This window comes from Equus asinus, chromosome 27 (assembly GCF_041296235.1).
Source record: "Equus asinus isolate D_3611 breed Donkey chromosome 27, EquAss-T2T_v2, whole genome shotgun sequence".
Taxonomy (NCBI): Eukaryota; Metazoa; Chordata; class Mammalia; order Perissodactyla; family Equidae; genus Equus; species Equus asinus.
Genome location: NC_091816.1, coordinates 111,091 through 132,001, shown reverse-complemented (window position 1 = coordinate 132,001; position 20,911 = coordinate 111,091). Strand labels below are relative to the sequence as shown.

Genomic DNA, 20,911 nt, shown 5'->3' with positions numbered 1-20,911 from the left:
TTCATAGGCAAAGGCCAGACAGACTGAAAATGGGAAATGAGACAGGTTGGAGTGGAGAAGCTGAGCCAGTCTTCCCCTCTATCACCGCTCACTGTGCCTCATTGCCTTGGGTGAGGCTGGTGGTAGGCACCAACACAGCCCCACCAGGAGCCGCCCCAGGAGCTGGAGGAGCAGGGTTACACTAGTTTTACACCTGCTGAGTCCCATCCTGGGGGTGGCTGTAGTCAGATGGAGAAAACAAGTAAAGAGCCCCCTTCCTTGAACGGGGCAAGACTCCCCCACACTGAACATGGAGCAAGGTTGGGAGAGGGACCTAACAGAGCGGGGTAGGCAGAGTTCTGGCTGGGCCTGGGGACACTCGACCCTGAAACCTGCAGGTTCTGTCTGTGCCCTAGTTTGGCACGTGGCCAGTCAGTCAGTCCAAGGGGCCTTGGGACTCCTCACAGTCCTACATGTCCTCAGAGTAGTCCTCAATCTGCATGGTCATGTATGGAAGCAGAACTTCCTGTGCAGGTGGGCACTGATCACCTTCAGCACGCCTGAGTGTCTGTGTTCTGATGTGGACAGACAGCACTGGCTGGTCAGGACCCAAATATGCAGCCTGTGCAAGGCTTCCACCCCTCTGGCAGCAGCAGTAGAGCCCACACAGCCATGAAGCCCTTGCCCTTGGGGGGTCCCTTCCATCAGCACCAGAGTCACACCTCCTAGGATGGTCCAGGTTGTCCCTGTGACCAGGATGGAGAAGAGAAAGGTGAAGATGAGGTCTACATACTTGCACTCTGGCTTGAAGTATTAATTGTAGGCTGCCACCAGGGCACTCAAGCTCTGCAGAAAGCCTTCGGTCACACGGATAAAGACATGTCAGTCACTGGGGTTCTCCAGCTGCTGCCTAGTGTCATGGCTGTGCCCATGGCCATGGCTGTGTCATGGCCAGACTGGTGAAGAGTCAACTCCATTATGATGTTCACAGCATGGTTACAATGTGATCAGCATGGTTCCCCCATCGCATGGTCCCAGAGACCAGCTGCTCCCACTGCCAGACACCGAAAATATTACAAGTGCAGAATTCAAGTTTTATTGGAGCTTATAACAGGGACCTAACCTAGTCTTGTGGGCTGTGGAAGGTTTTACAGGCTCCTGTAAGTTTTGCCTTTTAGCATCCCTTTCTCCTTTTTATAACAGCATCCTGATTTTTCCTTTAGACATCCACCCCTACGCCACTCCCCTTCTAAGTTAGGCTGAGCCACAAAAGTGGGTCAGGGTTTGAAAGTGGGTATGAGGTTGCTTTTACTCGATTTATAGCAAACTCATAAACCAGCAGTGGAGAGGACATACATAAGTCAAAGATACAGGTGAGTGGATGGAGCTCCACCGCCTCCTGGAGCTGTGCCCAAAGTTGGATTTCAACATGGCCTGCCAAAGTGAGGAGCCCATCAGATCAGAAGAGCTGGTCCAGGTGATTCCTAACTTAATACGGAAAGAAGGAAAACCATGAGAATTGCCCAAAAGTTCTATAAAAGAAGAGCAACAGGGGCCGGCCCAGTGGCACAGCGGTTAAATTCGCACGTTCTGCTTCTCAGCGGCCCAGGGTTCGCCGGTTCGGATCCCAGATGCGGACAAGGCACTGCTTGGCACGCCATGCTGTGGTAGGCATCCCACATATAAAGTAGAGGAAGATGGGCACGGATGTTAGCTCAGGGCCAGGCTTCCTCGGCAAAAAGAGGAGGACTGGCAGTAGTTAGCTCAGGGCTAGTCTTTCTCAAAAAAAAAAAAAAAGAAGAAGAAGAAGAAGAGCAACAGGTGGGGCTTAGCCCCACCAGATAATAAACTGGTGATTAAAACCACGAGGACTAGTGCACGAACAGACCACTAGGACATAGTAGTTCCCCCAATTTGTTAATAGATTTGTGGGGGAGACTGTGGGGAGACAGGCATTCTTAAACATTGGTGGTGAGAGGGTAAATTGGTGCCAGCCTTAGGAAGGGCCCTTTGGCTATGAAAGTTACAAATGCGTATATCTTGTCGCACAGCAGTTCCAATTCTAGAAACTTCTTCTACACTAATACTAGTATATATATAAAATAACATATGTCGATGGTTTTTCATTGCAGCATTGTGTATAGTAGTAGAATATTCAGAGCAATCCAAATGTCCAGCAATGGGGACTGGCTGAATAGATTATGGCACATGTATACAATGGCTTTTTCATATCTATAAAAGGAACAAGTAGGCTTTTTATGTACAGATGAGGAACAATCTCCAGAATATATTGCTGAGTGAAAAGAAGCAAGGTACAGGAGGATGTGTGGGGTATGATATTAATTATTTTAAATAGGAGGGAGAAGATAAAATATATCAATCTGCTCCCATATGTATAATGGTTCTCTAAACGAAAAAAACCAAGAACTGTGCGTTTGGTGGGGGTGGGGAAGAACGCGGCATATGTTGAGGAGTGGGAGGGAGATATCCATTTTTTAAAATCCTTTTTGGTGTTTGAATCATGTGAATGTATTACCTATTTACAAAATTAAATTAAAGCTTCTATGCCAAATGGTGCCAAAGTTATAAAGAAAACGTACAATTTATCCTTGCTCTAGAATTTGCATTTGGGGCAAGTTTCATTTCAAACCATGTATTTTCAGACAGAGTCTATCTTTTCGGAATTATTTTAACATCTACTTAGGAATTGTAGCCACTCACAGATCTATTTTATAGCCCCTATAGCACAGATCCCCATAATTTCCCAGAAGAAGGAACTGGCATCCATATGTGTCACCGCAAATGTGGCCCATCCAGTTGGCGGCGGTGGGCAGCGGAATCGCTCCTGAATTCTAAGGCGGGGCTGGGGCTCCGAGACGCTCATGCCTCATACTGGTTCCGGTTAAGGCAGTTCTCCCAAACGCAGCGTTTCACGTGCCCTCACGGAGGCTTCTCTGCAGTTTCCCTCCCCACCCACGCTGCCTGGGAGGTCTCCCTGCAGTTTGCCCCTGCCAGTTTGGCATTTCTCAACTTAAAAGCGCTAGCCATAAATGATAAAAGAGGAGAAATTCCTGTGCTCTCTCCTCCAGATCACTTTCATAAAGATTGAGCATTTATTTTTATTCCTTATTCATTGCCTCAGGACACAGGGAGTAAACCTGGATTCCCACGGGGCAGGAAGCAATGTGAGTGAAAGCAATGCTGTGGGCAGGCGCCGGAGAGTGCGGGGACTGCAGGACCCGGCTCAGGGCGCCCGATCTTCCCATTTTTCAACAGTAGCCCCAATTCAATGCTTTTAAATAAAATTTTTGAATTTTTAGGATTCTGTGTGGGCCAAACTAAAATATCTGGGGCAGATCTGACCTGTAGTTTCCAACCTCTGATTTTAGCCCTTTCCTCATTCTTGACAAAACTACAAAACTTATAATAATTTAAATGTTTAAATAGTCCTTGGTGTGAAATCCTGTAAGACATTTTTCAAGGCTAAATATATCATGTATACTTTTTTGCCATTTTCTTCAAGATAAGTTTTTTTTTGTTTTTTTGTTTGTTACTTTTCCTTCTTCTCCCTGAAACCTGCCCTCCCGCCCCCGTCCCCGCCCCCGCCCCGTGCATTGTTCTGCATTTTAGTTGTGGGTCCTTCTGGTTGTGGCATGTGGGACGCCCCCTCAGCACCCAAGATCTGAACCAGCGGAACCCTGGGCCACCAAGGCGGTGTGCGGGAACTTAACCGCTCACTCTCGCCACAGGCAGGCCCCCAGGATAACTTCTTAAACTCTAAGGTGATGAAATTCCTTTTATAGAAAGAACATTGCCTTTACTTTAATGGGTGTGTGGCCTTGTGTTAAGCATTTAAGCGTTTTCAAAAGGATGTGACCTCCCCAAAAATACTGTGGGTAGCAAACCTAGCAAAGATTTAGAAACTTTCCACATCAAAGGGCTTGTAAAGGAGGAATGTGCTTAGGCCATAGCTGCGGAGATAGCAGAATCCCGTTTGGCTCAGACTGACTGACGTGAATAAAATGTATGAGTCAGACGTCTGTGTGGATGTATCTGAGTGAGAGCTACTTTTTCCATGATGATCTCAGCTAAAAATTTTATCGACTGTTGAAGAATTCTCCTTAATCTTTTGACTTGTGGGTAAAACCCTACAAGCATGAGCTGTGAGAGATCAACCACAAGAATCATTTCGTGCGACTCTGCCACTTCACAACCGCGGAACGTGAGGTCCTGATGGGGAAATGCTTGTCAAATGGTAAAGTATGGTGCTGGGGCCAGGCTAGAGCCAGCCTCAAACCCCGAGGTCTCCTGGCTTCTGGGACTCTCATTTGTCTGAAAATACGTAATGATACGTATATGTTCATATAAAACATAACCATATGTCATTGATAATTTTTGGAAAGCTACTGATTGAGATGTGAAATTTACTTTCTTGATTAGAATGTTCCTTTGTTATTCCATTAAAATTTTTGGATATCAACTCAAGATGTTGGGATCTCCTCTGTCTAAGAATGGGAACAATAGGAAGAAATACCACTTCTGGTAATTCTCCAGTCCTCTCTGCTGTGTAAATCATTTAACAGAAAGCAGATACTTTTATAAGAATGATATCAGGGTTCCTAAATCAAAATAATTTTCATTTCTAGCCCTTCTTGGCCCAGAATGGTTTTTTTGGTAATGCTTTGGGTTTGCACTGTGCTGTCATAATGCCCAGTGATGAATACTGATGCAGAACTGAACTGGGAAACTTTAAGGGCACCGTGACACGGAAGAGAAACTGAAGCTGGTTTAGAGGCACTGTGTGGTGATGCTGGTCAAGCACCTTCTTTGTCCCAGAAAATTGGTAGTTTCATGAAGGAGAGGCAACGGGGATGAAATGTAGAAGTATAAAAACTTTTTTGTTAAAGTTAATGACTTTCTTAAGCGTGTTGGAGATATAACAATGAGCAAAGGCTCGGCAAGTAAGGCACGAATAAACTGTGAGTGTTAGAGGCATGTGAGAATAGAAAGTTGGGTGTCATTTTCTCTACTGGATGTAGGTAACTATTTTCTTTTTGGATCTCAGTTTCTCCATCTCTCAAGCTTACTCTCCCACCTGCAAAACGATGCATCATAACTTGTGTAGCAACCTCACAATGAGCTCATGAGATTCACGATTTATGACTCATCTCTCTTCTTTGAGTCTGTATCCTGGTCTGACTGAACTGCCCTTGCCACCCGCACGTGATCACAGAGTCACTCATTCCCTTCAGTAGCTGTTTCCTTCCCTGTAGCATTTGCAGACCTCCTTGAGTGCCATGTAGGACTGGCAGTTCCAACACAGAATGCAAGATGCGGCAGGCTGAGTAATAGCCTCCCAGGAGATCTGGCTCCGAGTCCCTGGAACCTGAATATGCTATCTTATATGTAAAAGAGCCCTTGCAGGTGTGATCAAGTTAAGGACCTCGAGATGGGGAGATTATACTGGAATATCTGGGGGGCCCTAAGTACAATCACGAGCATCCTTCTGAAAGGGAGGCAGAGGGAGATTTGATTAGACAGAAGAAGGCAACATGATTACTCAAGCAAGACGGCTTTGAAGAGATCATGAGCCAAGGAACACAAGGAATGCAGCTCAAAGAAGCTGGAAAAGACAAGAAAGCAGATTCTTCCCTAGTGACTCTGGAGTGAGTGTGGCCCTGTGAAGCTGGTTTCGGACCCCTGACCTCCATAACTGTCAGAGCATTAACGTGTGCTGCTTTAGCTACCAAATTTGTGGTAATTTGTTGCAACAACCAAAGGAAATGAATATGTGGGATATCTTAGTTTTCAAGAATGTTAGTCAAGGAAAATTAGAAAAAGGAAATGAAAATTCTGCAAAGGATAGCATTATAGATTCATAAAGAATAACTGTGGAGAGTTAATGCTAATGAAGTATTAAAACCTCACTGAAATGGATGATTGAGTTTTTAGAAAAAAACAAATTATCTCATTGATCAAAGAGCAAGAAATCGAAAGAAGGCCCTAGCTGTGCATTGTATGTTTTCTCTACGTGTGCACACAGGCAGGTGAGGGCCACTGCAGAGAATCCCAGAACTTAAGGCTGTGTCTCTTTATGATCTTGGTCCTATTCAGTTAGGCACACAGTGCGGCCACTTCTGTGCTTCTCTGCTCAGTTCTTGCTTGCTTTCCATGGGGGCCCTTTCAGACCTTCTCCACACACTTCCAACTCCTCTCCTGCCTCTCTCAGCAGCTGGGCTTGCCTCTGCTTCCACAGAACACAGGAGACATCGGATATCCTCCACCTCCTGTCCCCCACACCACAGATTTATTTCCTTTCCATGCATTCTCTTTTCCTCTTGTTATACCAGAGGACACATCCTATCTCCTGTTCTGGGCTCGTCCTTCCATCTGTGCTCTGGATCCTGTCTGGCCCTGTCTTCTCAAGGATTTTATCAATTGACTGTGTCATTTTTCTCTTATAAATCCAACCTTTTCTTTTTTCTGACTCCTTCCTGTTAACTTGAAAAGAGGTTCGACACTTATCTTAAAAAAAACTCCCCTTCCAACTCAAGTCTGCCTTTAGTTATTCCTTCCTTTGTTTCACAGGAAATTTCTTGACAGAAAAATTTTAACTTGTTATTTCTATGTCCTCCCCCTTATTCACTCAGATTAACATAATATGAATCTCCCCCTACTTTGCTGAAACTGCTCTTGCTGAGGTCACCAAGGACCCTCTTGTTGTTGAATTAGTTACCAATTCTTAGCCCCAAATTTGCTGTTTTCCAGTGGGATTTGACACTGTCGCTCCTTCCCTCCTTCACTGCTCCCTGTCTTCCCACCTCTCTCCCTGATTGTTCAGTCTCCTTTGTAAGCTCCTCTTTATCTGACCCTCCCTTAAACATTTTTCTTATCGCCTTTGTCCCTTTTCTTTTCTTTTTTTTATTCTATAGTAATTTCACAAATGATTTCTTGCTCTTTCATTGCTAAAGTTACCATCTGCTGCTGGGGCTCCTGTCTTTATTTCCAGCCAAGACGTTCTCAACCTCAGGAATCATATACTCACCTCTTGGTAAAATTTCCTTCAGGTACTCTCAACATCAAACAGACCCCAAACAGAAGTCATTAACCTGTTCATCCTCCTCTATTCCTTCTTGCTGAATGGTGCCAAGCTAATCTTCGTTTCTTCATTCTCTTTCTCCCTTAGGAAGGCATCAAACCATCCCCACATCCTGTTACGTTTCCCTCCCAAATATCTCTCAAATCTGGCCACATTACCTCATCCTTGTGGCCTGGTAGGCCCTCCTTCAGGCCACTAGAATCTCTTACCTGGATCGTCACAGGTGCCTCCTAACAGGACATCCTCCTTTCCTTCCACACTAGTCAGAGTGATCTTAAACACAAGCCTCATCATCCCACTCCCCCTGGGAGCTGTTTGGATGGCACCTCCCTCTTAGGATGAAGTCCATGTTCTTGAGCATTACTTTCAAGGCTGCATATAATTTGTTTCACCTCTGACTGCCCTCTTGTCCCTCCTTCTACACTCTGGCTCCAGTCTTGTTGCTCTTCCTTCAACTTTTTGGCTGTGTCATCATCTCTTTTCTCATCAGGCCGTTGTTCCTTCTATTTCTTTCTCTCTTCACCTCACTAATTGCTAGATACTTCTCATCCTCATCAGAAAAGCAGCATAGGGTAGTGATTATCTTTTCTGGGAAGTTTCTTTTCAACTTCTTTTCCAATCTCTCCCCCAAGTCTGGGCCAGGTGCCTCTCCTTGTGCTAACAAAGTACCTAGAACTTCTTCATATCACATTTATCCTGTATTGTTATTGGCTGTTTGCTTCTTCATAACCCTCATTAGACCATAAGCTCCAAAAAAATAAGGAATATGTCTATCCTGTTTATGCATTAATTCTCAGTGCCTAGCAAAATATGTGGCATATATCAGTCACTCAATAAGTATTTTCTGAGTGAATTAATGTATTGTCAAATTAGTAATGACAATGTAACTATACTCTATGTAGACAAAGACCTATTTAAAAAGGTCATGTTCAATCATTGATGGGAAAAATGGTGACCAAATATATTAAGAGTTTTAAAAATACCCAACATGGGTGAAATTTGAGGAACTGTATCATTCAAGACTATTTTCATTGTCCATAGCAGAAAACTTAATAACCTAATTCAATTGGGTTTAAGAAAAGAAAAGTGGAAACTTGTTTGCTCATATAACTGAAAAGCCCAAAGATGGTTGACTTTAGGGCAGAACAAGGTCATCAGGACATGATTGTTCTGCATCTCTGAGTAATGCTTTCTGCTGCAAAGATTTCATTTTAAGGCTCTATGTACTACCCCTTGCAACAAAAGACTCACATCCTCCCTTGTGCAACCAGCTAAAAAAGAACAAATGACTCTCGGTTTGTGCATTTATTATAAGCCTAGGTAGACAGATAGATAGGTAGATAGATAGATAGACATCTCTGCCTGGGTCACATGTCTTCTCTGCATTAATTGCTAGTGGAGATGCTAGTAGTGCTCAGGGAGATGAGATGCTCTGGGTGGAGTATATGGACTAAAAAAGTAGATGTGGAGATCTTGTCAAGATGGTGGCATAAACAGACTCTGAACTCATCTCCTCCCATGAAAACAACCAGGTTACAACTATTTTTGGAAAAATTAGCCTGAATAGAAAACTGAAAACTGGATAAAAAGAACGTCCACAATAAGGGACCGTCCTGAGTAAGGTGGAAGAGGCAGAACTTCCTGCTGGAGAGAAAAATAGCCACCTTTGGGAGCAGTGGAGTTTCTCAGCTGGCAAGGAGAGAGCCATCCTAAGGTACACAGCCCTCCCTGGAGGAGTGAGGTCAAGAGTGGGGGCCAATACTCCTAAAAGCATCCTTCAGACTCAACCCAACTGAGACGAGGGTCTTACTGTCTGGCTTCACTTGCTATTAACTGCAGTGGAGATGTGCCCAGGAAAGCTATCGGACGGAAGTCAAAAAGACCTGGGTCTTAAAGGGCCCACGCACAAACTGTCCCATCTCAGCAACCTAAAATCACCAAAGAGAAGGCTGACAGTCCTTTGGTGAAAACAGACTCACCTGGTGGGCTCTTGGGGCATCTCAGTGAGAGGAGGGACCTTTCTGGAGACTGAGCCATTGGTGGGGGCCATTGTTCTGACCTGGTCCTTGTGGGCTGACACAGACCCCAGTGGATGCCATTGGGGTTCTTCCCCTGGCCTGTTAGCTCAGGGGTCTGTCACACCCACTAGAGTGCAGATTTAATCCAGTTCAGTCAGGGCAGGCAGCACACCCTAGGGACAGGCCCTACCCAACAGCAAGCCCTCAGGCTACTTTTCGGCCTGCATTGACTGGGTGCCTTGATCCTCTATAGGCAGGCAAGTGTGTCAGTCTCTGTGGGGCAAGGCCTGTGTGAGGACCAGGTGAACTGTGGGGGGGTGTTGGTGGAGAGGTGGGGGCCTCTGCAGTGAGGAACTGGGGTATGCTTCAGGGGGTTGGGATGGGTCCATGGACCAGGACTGTGTTGATGGTGTGTGTGGTCCTGTGGGAGGTGAGGCTTATCAGTGGCAGAAGACCTGTGCTTCACAAATAGCCATAAAAAGGATCAGCCCCACCTTCCAAAGCCTGAAACAATTGTGTGCTCCCATGCTTAGGGCCAGCCCCACTCAGCTGCATGCCTAAGAGAACTGACAACAGCCTTGTAGGCCTGAGGCCTATAGCAACTGTAGCCAGAGCCTAGCAACCAGCAACACTGGGTAGCTACCCAATTAACAGGAAAACTGCAACAGAGTGTGCTGTTAGACCTTGTAGGCAATGGTTTTGAGGTTCCCCAAACTGGATTTACAAACAGCTGTCCAGGGAAGGAAAGACTAGACTCCCTGGGTACCTGCATTAAGAACAACCCTGCCACAGCAGAAGGACACAAATAGCCCACAAGGGGGTCATTCCTGGATCATTTGGACTGGTGATGAGAGGGAGGCACACTGCTGGGACTCAAAAGTCATCTCTTACATAAGGCATCTTCTCCAAGATCAGGAGACATAGCTGACTCACCTAATACATAGAAATAAGCACAGAGAAAGACACATAGTGAGGAGACAAAGGAATACATTCCAAGCAAGGGAACAGGACAAAAACCATAGAAAAAGAACTAAATGAAACAGAAATAAGCAACCCACTTGACAAAGAGTTTAAACAAAATCTCAAAAGGATGCCCACTGATATTGGGAGAAAACTGGATGAACACAGTGAGCTCATCAACAAAGAACTGGAAAATATAAAAAAGAACTAATCAGAGATGAAGAATACAATACTGGAAATGAAAAATTCACTAGAGGGACTCAATAGCAGAGTAGATGACACAGAAGAATGGATCACCATGCTGGATGAAAGACTACAGGAAATCACCCAAGCTGAACAGAAAAAAGAAAAAGAATCAGACAGAATGAGAACAGTCTAAAGGAACTCTGGGACAATATCAAGCACACTAACATTTGTATTATAGGTGTCCCAGAAGAAGAGAGAGCCAAAGGAGCAGAAAATTTATTTGAAGAAATAATGGATGAAAATTTTCCTAATGTAAGGAAGGAAACAGACATCCAAGTACAGGAAGCACAGAGAGCTCCAAACAAAATAAGCCTGAAGAGGCCCACATCAAGACACACTGTAATTAAAATGTCCAAAACTAAAGATAAAGAATCCTAAAAGCAGCAAGAGAAAGGCAACAAGTGACATACAAAGGAAAGCCCATAAGCTTATCAGCAGACTTCTCAGCCAAAACCCTACAGGTGAGAAGAGAATGGCATGACGTATTTAAAGTGCTAATAGGAAAAAAACTACAGCCAAGAATACTCTATCCATCAAGGTTGTCATTCAGAATGGAAGGAGAGATAAAGAGCTTCCCAGACAAGCAAAAATTAAAGGAATTTATCACGAAGAGACCAGTTCTACAAGAAATGATGAAGGGACTTATTTAAGTGGGAAAGCAATGACCACAAATAGGGATAAAAAAATTATCAACCCCCTCCCCCACAAGAAACCAGGCAATAAAAATCTCTGGTAAAGGTAAACATACAGTAAAGGTAGCAGATCAACACCTGTGAAGATAATATGAAGGTTAAAAGACAAAAGTACTAAAATTACCTATTTCAATGATAAGAGAATAATGTATAGACACACACAAAACAAGAGATTTTATATGATTTCAAAAACATAAAATATGGGAGGAAGGGAGTGGAAAAGTAGAGCTTTTAGAAAGAGGTCAAGCTAAAGAGTCTATCAAGTCTATATAGACTGTTATATACATAGAATATTATATAGGATCCTCATGGTAATCACAAATCAGAAACCTATAGTAAGCAGTAAATAAGTAAGACAAAAGAAATCAAACATATTACTGAAGAAAGCCATCAAATCACAAGGGAAGAGAGCAAGAGAAAAAGAAAGGAGCAAAGAAGAGCTACTAAAACACCCAGAAAATAACAAAATGGCAATAAATACATGTTTATCAATAGCTACTTTAAATGTCAATGGACTAAATGCTCCAATCAAAAGGCATAGGGTGGCCAATTGAATAAAAAAAGGAGACCCATGTATACGCTGCATACAGGAGACACACTTCAGAACTAAAGACACTCACAAACTGAAAGTGAAAGCATGGAAAAAGATATTCCATGCAAATGGCAAAGAAAAGAAAGTGGGGGTAACAATACTTATATTAGACAAAATAGATTTTAAAACAAAAACTGTAACAAGAGACAAAGACGGGCACTACATAATGATAAAGGGAAAAATCCAACAAGAGGATATAACACTTGTAAATATCTATGCACCCAATATAGGAGCACCTAAAGATATAAAGCAATTATTAACAGACATAAAAGGAGAAATAGACTGTAACACAATAATAGTAGCAGACTTTAACACTCCACTTACACCAATGGATAGGTCATCCAAACAGAAGATCAATAAGGAAACACTGGCCTTAAATTACACATTTGACCAGATGGACTTAGTGGATATATATGAAACATTCCATCCAAAAACAACAGAATATACAGTTTTTTCAAATGCACATACAACATTCTCCAGGATTGATCACATATTAGGCCACAAAACAAGTCTCAATAAATTTAACAAGATTGAAACAATACTATGCATCTTTTCTGACCACAAAGGTAAGAAACTAGATATCAACTACAGGAAGAAAACCAGAGAAGCCACAAAAATGTGGAGATTAAACAAAATGCTACTGAACAACAATTGGGTCAACGAAGAAATCAAAGGAGAAATCAAAAAATTCCTGGAGACAAGTGAAAATGAAAATACAACATGCCAAAATCTATGGGATACAGCAAAAGCAGTTCTAAGAGGGAAGTTTATAGCAATTCAGGTCTACCTCAACAAAGAAGAAAAATCTCAAATAAACAGTCTAACAGCACATCTAAAGGTACTGTAAATAGAACAAACAAATCCGAAAATCAGCAGAATGAAGGAAATAATAAAAATCAGAGCAGAAATAAACCAAATAGAGACTGAAAAAAAGGAAAATATTAATGAAACCAAGAGCTGGTTCTTTGAAAAGATAAACAAAATTGACAAACCCTTAGCTAGACTCACCAAGAAAAAAAAGAGAAAGGGCTCAAATAAATAAAATCAGAAATGACAGCAGAGAAATTACAATGGACACCTCAGAAATATAAAAGATAATAAGAGAATACTGTGAAAAGCTATATGCCAACGAATTGGATAATCTAGCAGAAATGGATAAATTCTTAGAAACATACATCCTTCCAAAACTGGACCAAGAAGAAGTACAGAATTTGAATAGATCAATCACCAGTAAGGAGATCGAAACAGCAATCAAAAACCTCCCAAAAAATAAAGGTGCAGGACTAGATGACATCCCTGGTGAATTCTACCAAACATTCAAAGAAGACTTAATATCTATCCTTCTCAAACTCTTCCAAAAAATTGAAGAAGAAGGCAGGATTCTTAACTCATTCTATGAAGCCAACATTATCCTGATACCAAAACCAGACAAGGACAACACAAAAAAAGAAAATTACAGGCCAATATCACTGATGAACATCAATGCAAAAATCCTCAACAAAATACTAGCAAATCGAATATAACAATACATTAAAAAGATCAAACATCATGATCAAGTGGGTTTCATTCCAGGGATGCAGGGATGGTTCAACATCCGCAAATCTATCAATGTAATACACCACATTAACAAAATGAAGAATAAAAATCACATGATCATATCAATAGATGCAGAGAAAGCATTTGACAAGATACAGCATCCATTTATGATAAAAATTCTAATTAAAATGGGTATAGGAGGAAAATACCTCAACAGAATGAAGGCCATATATGACAAACCCATAGCAATATCAGTCACAACAGAGAAAAATGGAAAGCTATACCTTTAAGAACAGGAACCAGACAAAGATGCCCACTGTCACCACTCCTATTTAACATGATATTGGAAGTCCTAGCCAGAGCAATCAGGCAAGAAAAAGAAATAAAAGGGATCCATATTAGAAAAGAAGAAACAAAACTGTCACTCTTTGCAGGTGACATGATTTTATATATAGAAAACCCTAAAGAATCCACTAAAAAACTTTTACATATAATAAATGAATACAATCAAGTAGCAGGACACAAAATCAACATACAAAAATCACTTGCGTTTCTATACACTAACAACGAAGTGGCAGAAAGAGAAATTAAGAATACAATCCCATTTACAATTGCAACAAAGGAATAAAATACCTAGGAATAAACTTAAGCAAAGAGGTGAAAGATCTGTACACCGAAAACTATAAAACATTGTTGAAAGAAATCGAAGGAGAACAAAAAAATGGAAAGATATTCTGAGCTCTTAGATTGGAAGAATTAACATAGTTAAAATGTCCATACTTCATAAAGCATTGTATAGATTCAATGCAATCCCGATCAAAGTTCCAACAACATTTTTCACAGAAATAGAACAAAGAATCCTAAAACTTATATAGAACAATAAAAGACCCCAAATAGCCAAAGGATTCCTGAGAAAAAAGAACAAAGCTGGAGGTATCACACTCCCCGATTTCAAAATCTATTACAAAGCCATAGTAACCAAAACAGCATGGTACTGGCACAAAAACAGACACACAGATCAATGGAACAGAATCGAGAACCCAGAAATAAACCCACACATTTATGGACAGCTAATATTCGACAAGGGAGCCAAGAGCATATGATGGAGAAAGGAGAGTCTCTTCAATAAATGGTGTTGGGAAAACTGGGCAGCCACACGCAAAAAAATGAAAGTAGACCATTCCCTTACACCATGTACAAAAATCAACTCAAAATGGATTAAAGACTTGAATGTAGGACCTCAAACCAGGGAACATCTACAAGAAAACATAGGCAGCATGCTCTTTGACATTGGTCCTAGCAGCATATTTTCAAGTCCCATGTCTGACCGGGCAAAGGAAACAAAAGAAAAAAATGAACAAATGGGACTACATCAAACTAAAAAGCTTTCGCACAGCAAAGGAAACCATCAACAAAACGAAAAGACAACCTAACAATTGGGAGAAGGTATTTGCAAACCATATATCAGATAAGGGGTTAATATCCAAAATATACAAATAACTCATACATCTCAACAACAAAAAGACCAACAAACCATTTAAAAAATGGGGGAAAATATCTGAACAGAGATTTCTCCAAAGAAGATATGTGGATGGCCAACAGGCATATGAAAAGATGCTCAACATCATTAGCTATCAGGGAAATGCAAATCAAAACTACAATGAGATATCACCTCACTCTGGTCAGAACGGCTATAATTAACAAGACAGGAAACAAGAAGTGTTGGAGAGGATGTGGAGGGAAGGGAACCCTCATACACTGCTGGTGGGAGTGCAAACTGGTGCAGCCACTATGGAAAGCAGTATGAAGTATCCTTGGAAAATTAAGAATAGATCTACTATATGATCCAGCTATCCCACTGCTTGGCATTTATCCAAAGAACTTGAAAACACAAATGCATAAAGATACATGTACCCCTCTGTTCATTGCACCATTATTCACAATAGCCAAGACTTGGAACCAACCTAGGTCCCCATCAAGGGACAAATGGATAAAGAAGATGTCGTATATATACACAATGGAATACTACTCAGCCATAAGAAATGATGAAATCCAGCCATTTGTGACAACATGGATGGACCTTGAGGGTATTATGCTGAGTGAAATAAGTCAGAGGGAGAAAGTCAAATACCATAGGACCTCACTCATAAGTAGAAGATAAAAACAATGACAAACAAACACATAGCAACAGAGATTGTATTGGTGGTTACCATAGGGAAATGGGGGAGGAGGGAGGGCAAAATGGGGGTGATTAGGCTCACATGTGAGGTAATGGACTATAATTAGCTTTTGGGTGGTGAACATGGTGTAATCTACACAGAATTCGAAATATATTGCGATGTATATCTGAAAGCTATATAATGTTATAATCCAATGTTACTGCAATAAAATAAAAAAATTTTAAAATAAGTATTATAACAAGTTAAAACAAAACTAAACTCCTCAGTATTTACCCAAAAGAAATATAAGCATTTATCTACAAAAAGGCTAATAAAAAAAAAAGTAGATGTGGAAAACTGGGGTACAATTGTCAGGAGAAGAATGAATGGATGCTGGTTGTGCCAGTCATCAATGTGTTGTCTTTCAGCTCCAAATCTACCATTCTTTGTCATGCTTTGTGTTACTTGAACTCTGCAAACATTTCTCCTCATCCAGCTGGCACGAGGTTTAGCTTTGTTTGTAGAGGGTGCTGGAGGCACGCAGCAGGAGGAGGGGCTGCCTCCTGTCTTGCTCTTTTGGCACAGCTGCTTGTTTGCAGAAGGCGTAGTGGTGCTCGTCCACCAGCAAGTTTTGCTTTTCAGCTCTAGCCTGTGGTTTCCTGCTCACCAGCCTTGACTTGCCAGCTGTGGAACTGGCTCTAGCCCAGCACAGCCCAGGGAACTTCTCCACCATCTCCTGAATCACAGCCCCTCTCTCCAGTGTCTGAAACTCAGGCTTCTTCCTCATCTTAGAAGGAAAGCTTCTAGTCTCTACCATTAAGTAAATGTACTGAGTTGTGCAACCATTACCACTACGCTTTTTTTTTTCTAACAGACTATTTTTTAGAGCAGTTTTAAGTTCACAGCAAAATTGAGCAAAAGGTACAGAGATTTTCTAGATACCCCCACCCCGACACATGCATAGGCTCCCCCATTATCCACATCCTCCTTGAGAGTGGTACATTTTTTACTGTTGATAAGTCTACACTGACACATCATTATCACCCAAAGTCTGTAGTTCACCTTAGGGTTCACTCTTGGTGTACGTTCTATGGATTTTGACAAATGTATAAAGATGTATTTTCAACATTACAGTGTCATACAGAATAGTTACATTGCCCTAAAAATCTTCTGTGCTCCACCTGTTCACTCCTCCCTCCCACCTAACCCCTGGCAACCACTGATCCTTTTAATTCTATGTATGAGACATGTCAATTTTATAGTATATAAGTTATTTTTCAATAAAGTTGCTTAAACCAAAGGGAAAAAAGGAGAAAAAATGGAGTGTGTAATTTCTGGGAAATGTCCTTACAAAGCAGGGCACTCCCTCCTCCCCTCTGTCTTGCTGCCTACCGTCTGGAACTCCAGCAGCCACATCAGTCCTTTCTCCGAAAACGGAGACCACACGCAGTAGAAATCCAAGACAGGACCATGGATCCCTAACACCGTGGAAATCTGACTGGTCCTGGAGGATTACCTTGGCGCTTCAACGGAACAGAGAAGTAAACACCTACTTGTTTAGGCCTCCACTAACTTAGAATTTTCTGTTACTTGTGTCTAAACTTGAACCTAATTTATACAGTTCCTACCATAAGCTAATTTTTGTTAACATTGTCCATTTTGAAGAAATTTATTTTTCCGTTAGTAAAAATAAAGCAATGGGCACTTATTCAACAATTTAAAAAAAATAGAAAGTAAGTAAATCACCCTAGATCCTACAGCTCTAATATTCTAGCAAATACAGCTAAGGTCATGTAATATAGTCATTTTTATAATCTGTTTTTAAATTTAACATTATCCCTTACTTTTCCATGTTTCTATAATTTTTTGGAAAAATATTCTGCATACTATTAAGTGGGTGACCTATAATTTGTTTGATGTTAAGGTTGGTTCTATTTTTCCACTATAACAGATATCATTGTAATAGACATATTTATACCTCAATAAAAGATGTTTTCAAAATTACTCAATGTCTAGTTAGGAGACAGAAACCACATCAGTAATTTGAACAGGGAAATTTAACCCAAAGAACTATTAATTTGCAACAAGGGGATCAACTGCTAAGAAGAGATAAAAGAGAACTCTAAAGACTGCCTGGTCACAACCTGCCCTCTGCAGCTCTGTGACTTACCAGATGTGACCTCAGGCAAGTCACTTAAGCTGTTGGCCACGTCCTCCAGCCAAAGACTTTCAGGGACATATCTGTAGTTGGGCAATTGGGTTTATTACTCACTGCGGCAAGGGAGACCACGCACACTTTGGAGAAGTGTGGGGCAGTTCAGTAAGAGAATATTAGAACAGACTTAGAGGATTCAGGCTTGTGTCCAGTGATTTGGGAGAGGGTTTGCAGAAGTGGGGTTTTGCTCTGCATTAGATGCTGTCAGGATCTGCAACAATTTTGTGATGGTGCAGGCTGGGCAGATTAGAGCAGGGCTTCGACTGTAACTGGTAAAGCAGTAGCCAACATCAGATTAGCTGGGAAGGGGGAATCTTTGGTCAAATTGAGGGGTTTGGACGAGGCTCTTGCTTTGTCTGGGCTTAGACATGATTACAGAGGAGTCTTGTTTTTGTCTTGACCCATTAGGTCATGGAGTGGCCTTGTGTGACGTTGGTGACCTCTAAAATTGTTTATATTTAACAGGAGAGAGTACACTAGCTATGAGTGCCAGGCCAGCACCTGCCTGCCAGGGGCTGCTTTTCTCTTTCTCATTGTCTGTGTCTTAATTTCGTCATTTGTATGGTGGGAAATAATGAAAGTTTCTACCTCCTGGGTTTGGGGCTGGGGAAGAGTACCCCAAGAAGGAACAAACCTGGAAGGGGATCTCCCTCCTCAAGGCTGAGTTTCAGACACTGGAGAGAGGGGCTGTGATTCAGGAGATGGTGGAGAAGTTCCCTGGGCTGTGCTGGGCTAGAGCCAGTTCCACAGCTGGCAAGTCAAGGCTGGTGAGCAGGAAACCACAGGCTAGAGCTGAAAAGCAAAACTTGCTGGTGGACGAGCACCACTACGCCTTCTGCAAACAAGCAGCTGTGCCAAAAGAGCAAGACAGGAGGCAGCCCCTCCTCCTGCTGCGTGCCTCCAGCACCCTCTACAAACAAAGCTAAACCTCGTGCCAGCTGGATGAGGAGAAATGTTTGCAGAGTTCAAGTAACACAAAGCATGACAAAGAATGGTAGATTTGGAGCTGAAAGACAATACATTGATAGAATTAGTTAGGAAGTATTCTTTCCGATTCTGTCTTCTGGAAGAGATTGTAGAAAATTGCTATAACTTCTTCCTTAAATGTTTGGGAGAATCGCCAGTGAACCCATCTGGGCTTGGTGTTTTCTGTTTTGGAAGGTTGTTAGTTATTGACCAATTTCTTTAATACATACAGGTCTATTCAGATGGTCTATTTCTTCTTCTTTGAGTTTAGACAAATTGTGTCTTTCAAAGAATGGTCTATTTTTATCTAGGCTACCAAATGTGTGGGCATAGAGTTATTCACAATATTTTTTATTCTCCTATTGATGATCATGGGAACCAGTGCTAGGACAGGAAAATCTGAAGTGTAGCTGCTGGATTGCTGGAGGCTCAGTGAATAAGCCTGAGAGTTAAAAACTTCAAGGGAACTCAGTCATGGGGGGGCGGGGGGGGGTGGGGGCGGGGTCCCTACACTTTTGTGAGTTTCACCAGGAGCTTTACTAGGTTCTCGCAGTGAATATTGGAAGAAAACCCCCTCATACCATTTTGAACTATGCCAGAGAATATTGTTATTCTTAACAAGGCCTGCCTTCGGGAGAAACCATTTTACCAGAGCCTAAACTTTTGAGCTTTTTTCAGCATCTAAATGACCTGGGGTAAGGAAAATATGCCACTCCAACTCACTCTAGCCATCCTGTCCAATTTAAGTAGGAAGAAAAACTGAGAAGCACTCGTAAACTTCACATTCAGAGACACAGACTTAGTAAAAACTGAGACCTTATTACAGCACTGTGGAATCCACCCCCTGCCCCAAAACACACACACATCAGCAAAAGCCTGTTTAGAGGAGTTTCTTTTACCTGGAACACCATCTATCCAGCTATCAAGAAAAAATTACAAGGCATAATACAAAGCAAAAAACATGGTTTGAAAAGACAGAGCAAGCATCAGAGCCATATTCAGATGTGGCAGGGATGTTGGAATTATCAGATCTGGAATTTAAAACAACTATGATTAATATTCTAAGTGCTCTAGTGGATAAAGTAGACAGCATGCAAGAACAGATGGGCAATGCAAACAGAGAGATGGCAATTCTGTGAAAGAATCAAATAGAAATGTTAGAGATTGGGGCAGCCCAGTGGCCAAGTGGTTAAGTTCGCATGCTCCACTTCGGCGGCTCAGGGTTTCGCGGGTTCGGATCCTGGGCGCGGGCATGGCACCACTCATCAGGCCATGGTGAGGTGGCGTCCAACATCCCACAACTAGAAGGACCCACAACTAAAAAAAATATACAACTACATACTGGGGGCATTTGGTGAGAAAAAAACAGAAAAAAAAAGATTGGCAAGAGTTGTTAGCTCAGGTGCCAATCTTTAAAAAAAAAAAAGAAATGTTAGAGATTGAAATCACTGTAACAGACTGAAGAATGCCTTTGATGGGCTCATTGGTAGACTGGACATGACTGAGGAAAGAATCTCTGAGCTTGAGGGTGTCTCAAAAGAAACTTCCAAAACTGAAAAACAAGAAGAAAAAAGACTGAAGAACCCCCCCCAAAAAACAGAAAAGCATATCCAAGAATTGTGGGACAACTACAAAAGGTTTAACATACATGTAATGGGAATACAAAAAGGGGAAGAAAGAGAGAAAAGAACAAAAGAAATATTTGAAGCAATAATGACTGAGAATTTACACAAATTAATGTCAGATACCAAACCTCCGATATGGGAAGTTCAGAGAACAAGCCGAATAAATGCCAAAAATACTAACTTAGGCATATCATATTCAAACTGCAGAAAATCAATAGTAGACCATCTTGAAAGAATGTAGAGGATAAAAACACCTTACTCATAGAGAAGCAAAAAAATGAATATCTAACTTCTCCTCAAAAACCATGTAAGCAAAAAATCAGTGGAGTGAAGTATTTAAATTGTTGACAGAAGAACACACCTGCATAGAATTCTGTGTGCTGTGAGGTTATCCTTCAAAGGTGAAGGAGAAATTAAGACTTTTTCAGAGAAGTAATAATTCAGTGAATTGGTTGCCAGTGGACTTGCCTTGTAAGAAATGTTAAAAGAAGTTCTTTAGTGAGAAAAAAAATGATATAGGTCAGAAACTCAGATCTACATAAAGAAAAGAAGAGTATCAGAGAAAGAATAAGAGAAAGTAAAATAAAAACCTTTAGTTTTTACTCTTAACTGGTCTAACAGATAACAGTTTGTTCAAAATAAAAATAGCAATAATGTATTCAATTAGATATGCTTATATATATGGGTATGTATGCATATCTATGTATGCAAGCATATATGCACACACACAAACATGCTTGTGTATATTTATGTATAAGTAAAATTAAGCAATTATATGTGGGTTGACAGAGAGGAATTAGGGTTATTTTGTTATTATAAGGTTC

General features: G+C 41.5%; 1 pseudogene; it reads right to left on the bottom strand.

The window, feature by feature from the left end:
• Positions 1 to 415: 415 nt before the first annotated feature.
• On the bottom strand, positions 416 to 9,128 carry LOC123278205 (proton-coupled zinc antiporter SLC30A2-like; annotated as a pseudogene).
• Between the last annotated feature and the right edge of the window lie 11,783 nt (positions 9,129 to 20,911).